This window comes from Drosophila mauritiana, chromosome X, assembly GCF_004382145.1.
Source record: "Drosophila mauritiana strain mau12 chromosome X, ASM438214v1, whole genome shotgun sequence".
NCBI classification, from domain to species: Eukaryota; Metazoa; Arthropoda; class Insecta; order Diptera; family Drosophilidae; genus Drosophila; species Drosophila mauritiana.
Window position 1 is genome coordinate 19,922,284 of NC_046672.1, and position 8,729 is coordinate 19,931,012.

Below are 8,729 nucleotides of genomic sequence, written 5' to 3' on the forward strand. Positions count from 1 at the left end.
CTTCTATTGGATGCTACATGGATTTTGGGGTTCAGGAGAACTAGTGTAGTTAAGTTTTAAAGGAATTTAGGTGAGCTTCAATCCGAATTGTGATATAAAATGAATATGTGATGGTAAAATGAATATTCATGGATACTTGCCCATAACCCATTCATCCCCATCAAACGAAACTTTTGCAACATTTTGCTGTGCTAATTACCAAATGGGTCGGCATGTTATTATAACTTACGGGTTACTGAAATCGGTCAGGAGTGAAAAGAATTTCCAATTAAAACGAAATCCAAACTGAACTTCAAGGAGCCAGCGATTTAATAATGAATGTCACTGAGGGCCCCAGCCGCGCCAATTATATCCATTAGTTGACATTTAGGCAGCGGATTGTGGGTTTGAAGGAGGTGAAGTGGCGGTCAGAGGTCTCAGATACTCGCATTATTGGCCAAGTTTGACTGATGGCATTGTTCTGTGCAATAAGCTGCTGGACTTGCCCCAAGTGCCCCCCATCTGGGTTCTCTGGGCTCTTCGGGACTGGGACTGGGATTGCCCAAATCATAGCTTTGCCTAGTTAGATGTGACAAGGAAAATGGGTAAATGCGAAATAGATTTTCCATCCGTGTTTGCTCTGGCATTTCTATTCCCCCCTCACACATGCTGCAAACTGATTTTAGCTCAATATAATGTGACGTCTCTCGCTTTTGATAAGGGTTCTCCTCTCGGCCGGAGGCTGTCAAATGATAAGCAGCAGACAAGCCCAATAAAGGGGATATAGGCGGAGCGAATAGCGAATTGTTATTATTACAACACTTGCCCGGGAAAGCAGGGTTCGAGTTACCCAAAAACAAGGCACGCACGAATGCCTTTCCAATTAAAAATTCAAAAACCTTTTTTCAGCCACTCACCAAATTGGCGAATTACGTGCCAAACCGAAAGACAGAAGGTTCCCAGCTCGAACGATGAATTATTTATAGATGTATGGTTTCTATAAGCACACGCATTATCACAATTATATCGCAATGGATGGGATCAATGCACAGATAAAAAACAAAACAAAGTATGCATACGCCAGTCTAATGAACAAATATACAAATATACTTCAAACCGCCTTTTCAAATTGCTCTAAGTAATAGTTCATGATCATGATGGAATTTTCCCCTAAAGTAAGTACAAGTTTTTAAATATTATGCGTAGTTTTGGCCTCATTACATCTCGTCCGATTAGATGCCGGGCCTTATTAGTTAGATTGTTAATCGTTTTGGGGCAGCAGGTAAGTCGCTTCCGAGAGGGGGCAGCTTAACTGGCGCCGGGGGACACGGGATGGCGTATCCAGGATGCAGGCAGAGGCTCCACATTGATGGCAGATACTCCCCCGGCTTACATATAAAAATATACATATTTTCGTGTATATCTTTATAATAATTTGTTTGCCAGCAAAACTCTCCCCGGGGCACATTTAACTAAAGCACAGCCAAGGACAGCATTGATGGAGAGCTGGAAGGATGGGAGGGTCCTGCCGAAGGATGTGAGGTGGCGACTATGCCGGCCGAACTGACTGCTCGTGGCAATTATAAATTGTTGAAAATAATTTCATTAAATATGTAAAAAGGCGACGCCGAATAGAGAAGCGTATTAAAGGACGGCCGTGGGATCCTTTGGCTGCAGGAGTGTGTGTGTGTGTGTGTGCTCCGAACTACGTGCCAGCTATTAACTTTGACCCCCCATCTCCAGCACTGCGGGATACAGGGACCCCAGGACGCTGCCGCCACCTATCGTTGCGACCCTCGAACTTCGCTCCCACTTCCGGTGGCCTCGGAACAAGCTCCCCACTTTAAGTGCACATTGTGACGAAGATGTGATGCCTGTGCCGAGAGCACTAAGTAACTTATTAGCCCCGGGAAAAGTCGGCTTTTGGGCGCATTCCATTTGCTTGCAAATTTAATGATTCCGCCAAATGAAATTTCATTCTCGCTTTTCAATTGTTCATTTCACCTGCCGTGGAGAGTGCTGTGTACTGCAGTCCGCTGTAGGAAACCAAGTTGGCAGCCCACGCTGGACATAAAACGTCATTGGAAGTGCGAAAGTACAGTCTGCACTCGAAGAAATAGACAGCATATAGCCAAAGCAATGACGGCATTACAATCATATCTCTATGGATACTTAACACTAATTGAATTAAATTGAAAGGAACATTTCAGATGGTGAAAAAACATTATTTACCACAAAACAAAAGAAAGCATATGAACTCTTTTATTTTTATTTATCTTATGGACTGATGTAAACAACTGTTTGAGAGCTATTTGCATAAAATTTCACTTAATTGAGTTTAAAGAACTTTGAACAATTTAATGGATTCTTCGGGAACACTTAGACCCAGTTTTTCACTGTGTGTATGTTTTGTTCACTCTGTTATGTTTCCATTAACATGAGCATATATGGCCAAGTGAAAGAAGTGTGTGCAAAAAATAAAACGAGAGATAATTGATTTGTTATTTCCATTATAAAGTTTACTCGCTTCCTGCACGGGTCATAACTTTGCGTGCATATTTCGGAGAAATGAAAATTATGAAAAATTCTATGTCACTTAAGGACCTTCCACAGGGATTTCCTGCGCCACTTAGCCGCCTCGTCGCACTCACAGCCACTCCCTTACTGTATTTCAGCATTTCAACCTTTCATCCTTTCAACCGGAGCGAGCAAACAGTTGCTCATTTATTTCCTTGCCCTGTCGCCCTGCGCTTGCAACTCATTACTCATACCACACGTTGGCCGGGCTCAGAAAAACAGGGCGGTGTCGCGTGCGTGAGTCACAAATTCGATTCACATGCGCTCCATTCCACAGTGGTTCCCCCATAGGTCAAAAATTAAAAAATCAAAGTCCAAATTTTGACTTTAAATGTATCATTACTTTCTCATAATTGGTCTAGCTATTCTAATTTATTCATGTTTTTGTCTTGCTCTAACTGTCCGCTTCAGGAAAATCGACATTACTCTACAATGGAAGGCATTCGTATAATAAATAATGGTATTTAGTATATTAAAAAAAATTATATCTACGACGTTCTGTGTTTTGCGTAAATTAGTGTTGTGTTTAGTATATAGTTGCAGATGTTTTTTGTTTATCTTTGCTATCTTTCGTTGGAGGTTTCTTTATGTCCATTTCCACTTAACTTAAGAACTCTTTTTGTATATTGTTTATTAACATTTTAAAATTAAGAAATCGTTTAATTCAAGTGCCGACAGGTGCTTTCATATTTCGTATAATTTTCATATAAATTTTCATATAATTTTTTAATTTATAAGAAAATTTTGTGCCAAGTTTCAAATGTCTACCTCAACTAGAAGTATTTTTGGCCGCTTTCCCCATACAATGGGAACCACTGTGCATTGGGTCGCAAGTGCAGCTCAAGAATGCGGAAGCACTTGACTCACTTGAATAAAACAAGAGACACGAGTCCTGCCGTGTTAATTCGCGGCCAATCAAGTTAAAGTCAGCCTAAAACGAATTAAAATTCCATGTAGATATCAGGTATATTTAATACATTTTAAAAAATGTTCCTTTTAAAAATTAACAATTTTAAAAGCCTAAAATCTGCATCTAAATAGTTGAAGTATACACTTAATGGTCTAGTTTAAAATTCCTTTCGCTGGCAAATAAACAACTGAATGACTCGCTTTAATAAAGATATTAGTGAAAAAATGCAGCAGTGCGGTGAGCTATTTTAATGGCTACTTGATCGAAGCTAAATGTTAATTATTTCTGCTGCGTGGGAGAGGCAGTGGCCAGTACACCTTCCTCTTCCTGCCAGAAAACAACCGACAATTGGACGCTTTGGATGCCAGTATGCATCAGATATACGAAAGTCGAAGTGCCGCATTTCGATCGTGGCAACGAAATGAAAAGTAAATGAAAAGCGGTGGCGGCGAAGGAAACGAAATTAGGCGTCGAACAAATAAAAAATATGAAAAATGTGCAAATTAGCTGGAATTCGTTCACGCACGAATGAAACGAGACTTGGTAGCGGGGAAATGTTATAATTGCTGGGGCAGGAAACTTAACTGACTGAGTGAGTGACTCGACTCGACTCGACTGGGCTCGAAAAAAATGTGGGGTTTTTTCATAAGAAAACGGGGTGCCGGTAAAATGCAAAGTTGCCGCGCATGCTGCGAATGCCCCAAAGTGTTGCACACTTGACTGCCCCGAATGATGGCTGTGGCAAGTTGAACGAAGGGTGGCTGGGCTGAACGATGAAAGCGCCCCAATTGCCAGCAGCGTTCACCACCCACTCGACTTATCCGGAATTCCCCTCCCATCCACTTCGCCCCACCCCACTCACCCCTTGGGCGTCAATTACAAGCGGGCTGGGGATCAGCTCCCAGCTCCCAGCTCCCAGCTCCCCTTTAATTTCCTGCCTGCCCGCCTGTTGTTGGCGTTGCCAGTCAATGAGGGCTCCATTTTTAATGGACTTTTCGGGAGCATCGTGCAATTACTTCGAATTATGATCGGATGCAAGCTGCAACCAATGTTAAATTCTAAATAAATTAACAACATTTACTAATATTACACTCATATATATTTAATCAAAGCTCCAAAGTTATTTATGGCTATTAAAATCAAGTTTTGGTTCTACATTCAATGACAAAGGTTAGTGTCCAGCGCATCTATTGAATCTTAACTCCAGTTCTGGAAATATTTGCATGTTCACAATGGGTGTACACCTTGTCCATTGGTCGAAAATTTATGCGGGCACATGATTTCTCGAAGGCACTGGAAGAAAAGAGGACGTCTTTCCCTCGATTCGAATCGAAACGGAGTCGTAATAAGCTTTGCAGCTTACGAAGGACCTGAATGACCAGAAGGAACCGAACTAGATGCACCGAGTGCATGGCACCAATTGCAGGCACTTCTTGGGGGCTTGCTTACTTATTCATGGCATGGCTTCCATTCGGAGCTTGCCAATTGCCGTTATTGCAGGGAAAAGGTGCTTGCTACCCTTTAAGAAATGGGGCATACTCGTATAATGAGAATTATAATGAGTATCAGAAGAGTTAGGCAAGATGATTGGTACTTATACACTTGCATACATGAATTGAAAGATATCTTAAGCTTGCACATATGAACACCTTAAACTTCGAAGTAGAACGTAGAAGGAATCAAATAGTCCGAAGGGATTTACTCGATTCTTCCCACGGATGGCTTGCAACCAAAGCCCGGAGTGTCCAGCCCTGCACGGCATTCCTTGTCGTTCGCCGGATACGGACGGCGATAGCGGAAATTATACTATCTGCTAACTGGTTTCGTAATGTTTACTTGGTCCTCCGCTCCTCGCCGCATTGCCGCCCATCGACCGACCACCGCCTCGGATCGGAATGCATCCACAAAATATAGTCAGTGAACAAATCGACGCCCGGCTCGGCGCAGCCTGGACAGGAGTGGGACTGGGACTGGGACTGGCCTGGCCTGAACTGGCTAGCAATTGCATTTAAAGAGTTTTTCATTTGACTGAGCAATTGTGTTCTTTATTTTAGTTGCGGCCATCGGTGGGTTTATTAGGCAACCGTTTTCTGTGCATTTGGCATTTTTGGAGTCCACTGGATCCGATCCACTGGCGAAGGAGAGGAGTGCCCACTGTCAGTTGCAGGTTTTTCTGATTTATGCTTAGATAAATGTCATGTTCATTTGCCGGCCGTGTTTGTTTATTCATATGCCATGATGCCCGATGCGAGATTCGTTTGCGGCCTTTTCGGCACGGTTGAATGCGTTTCCATGCATTTCCATGGATTCCAGGACAGGTCCTTTTTTGGCCAAAGGACTAATTCAATAGTCCATTGCAGAAAACTCCGCTCAGAAAGGCATTCTCGTTCTACAAAGTTCCACAACCATAGATTCACAGATTGCGATTCTAAGGCAAGAAGATGATGAATGATAATCATTCGTACTTGGCAAGTACTTTTATTTTTATTTTTATTTTTATTCATTTATTCCTTCACTTTCTCCGCTTCGAAATATCACGATTTCCCTTTCTGTATTTGATTAAATTAGTTGTCAGCTTGTATTCACTTTGTTCTCATTTTCATTCTTCGCTAACTTTTTCCGCTGGCCTGGTTTATTGTTGCCGCTGTTTGGATGTTTGTAGTGCGTATTCCCTTGCCCAATTAAACGCTTTTTTTGCCAGCCGCCAGCAACAACAAAGTGTTTTTTGATTAAAATTAACGAAAGTTTCTGGCCTGGCTTAAAAGTCAAGGGAGCCAAGTGGGCGGCTGGGCGGCTGGGCGGCAAACAGGGAGTGACAACAAGTGGCCAAGGACACAATATATCGCGTTGAATGCATGATAAGCTGCGTAAGCAAAAAAAAAGGAGAGCCACGCGAATAACAACATACAGAGAAAACTGAACTTAATAACTTAATAACTTGAACTAATCAGAATATTTTATTAAAAATACTCATATTTATTGGCTATTTTCTAGGAATTCCTTACAACTAGAAGATTAATCTTAAGCAAGTGCCTTTCTATTTTGGTTAAATACAAATGTAGCTGCAGTGCGTCTTAAGCAGGCTGGACTGTAGGCGGAAGCAGAGACGATGGCTGAAAACTGAATTCGGCCCCAAACGATGTGAGCCACTGTCACAGCCACAATTCAAACAGTTTGGCAACAGAAATTGGCATCGCTTCAATGCAGCGCCAACTTATTTAAAGTCAACTGAACGGCTGCGTTTTAAACAGCGCCGAAATCGCGCTCGTTTTGCCCAGCAAGTTGGGGGCACACAGACCGCAAGCTAAATTACGTGGCAGATTCAAATGAGCATTTGAAGCATTTCCATGGAAAACTTGTTCGCCTTTTTCGTCGTTTTTCGTCTTCTCACCCGTATCTGCAGTGTGTGCGCGCTTTTTTTCTCGTCAGCGCGGAAATTGTAATGAATAATTTAGCTTTTAACTGTTCGGGGAGCGCTGAGCAGGCCAACTTAGCTAACTTAGCTGGCCCGAGGTGGGAAGTTGGCTGTTGGGTGTTGGAAAGTTGGATGGATGCCGCGGTGCTGGGATGCTGCGGAGTTGGAGGAGTTGCTGCTGCCACGCAATCTGGTTTGGATGGCCAAGTGGAGGGGCTTAGTTTTCGGCCTGGCCCGGTTGCGTTGACAACCACTTTGGCCAGCGGACTTGAAGTAGGCCCCTGGAAGCGAATCCGAGATTGAATCCGGCTCGGCTGCACATTCTGCCCAGCTGAAAGATAGACTGCTGCACCAGCCACATTTGCCACATGGGGCAAATGTATCTCTACTTCCGAAGAAAAGGGGCAAAAGACCTTGAAAATATGCAATTTACTTTATAAACTACCTCCCAGTCAACAATTTGCTTGGTAGTGAATGAAGTGAATGGTAGTTATGGTTATGGATAGAACTGAGCAATACAAAACTCAATGGAAATTTATCGTTTTCAAAATAGAAATAGGGCGTATTGATTTATATACCTTGTATTTAAGATCGTATCTTTCTTGTAATTGCTTTGATTTTAATTAATTTAATAGTCTTCACTGTTAGTTTTGCTCAACATGGTTATGGTGTCAAATATACACTGCGAGTAATTGCTCCTAATGAAGTTTAATGACTCGCTGGCAATGTGACCAATGTTAATGGGAATTTCAGCTGTATGAAGGAAAAAAGGGAGCATTTTAAAAATTGTACCACACTGGCCCAAAAGTTGTGCCAAATTATTTGCGTTTACTTTTCTTAAAGTATTTTATCTTTTGTTTATCAGAGAGTTCGTGGAATACCTCAAGGATTAGTTAAAATAATATTATTACTACCTTTCCACTGCATCCAAGTTTCTCCAAGTGTACTCGATACTGAGCAGCGGATTGTCGGAAGGCCCGAAAGAAGGCTAGTAGTGCACTTGTCGAGCAAAAGTCCGTCGAAACCAGTTGAATGGGGGGGGTTGTCGCATTTGGGGATTGGACATTGGAGCTGAGCTCTTGCAGTTGGGAGATTGCGATTTGGCGACCCCACCTGGCTGCGGATCTCGATTTCAGGCTGCATTTCGCCCAAAATGCGACAGCCCGAGGTGCATTTCCGTGAAAATAATTGACGCCAGCCGATTGCCGATGGCCGATGGCTTTGCACGCTTCCTTTTGGGGCTTTGATAACCAGTTTTGCGTTGCACTGATTTAGTTTCGGCCATTTCGAGCCATTCGATTGCATAAGTCCGATTGCCAACGCATCGCAACGCAGTTTCCTGGCCCCATGTGCACCGCCTCCCAGTTCCCAGTTGCCAGTTCCCAGTTGCCAGTTTTTAGTTCGCAGTTACCCCCTAATCCTGGGCTCCCTAATTAGTTTCTGGAACGGTCCGAGTCTGGCCATAAATTATGCGGCCACGCAATGAAATGACAAACTGGCGACACAATCATTTGCGATTTGATACCGCCGCGGATTATCGGGTTGCATCGCGCGCAGCTCGTTTGTGCAACCCCGTCTATAATTTGGGACGCAAATTGCGCTGGAAGTTGGCCGGGTCGGGTGGCAAATTAAAATATTTCATTATAGAACTGATGCAATTGTTCGTGGCCGAAAATTGGTTCTGTTGTGTTGAAATTGGATTAGGTTAGATTTCCGAGCGAATTAATAATTATTTCACGTTTTAATTTGTAATTATTCGCAATTCGTTGGGATTGGCAGAGATTGCCAGAGCGATTTGAACCCGTTGCCTTTTTGTCTCGCTGCTCTTGAAAAAGTGCAATCGCATTT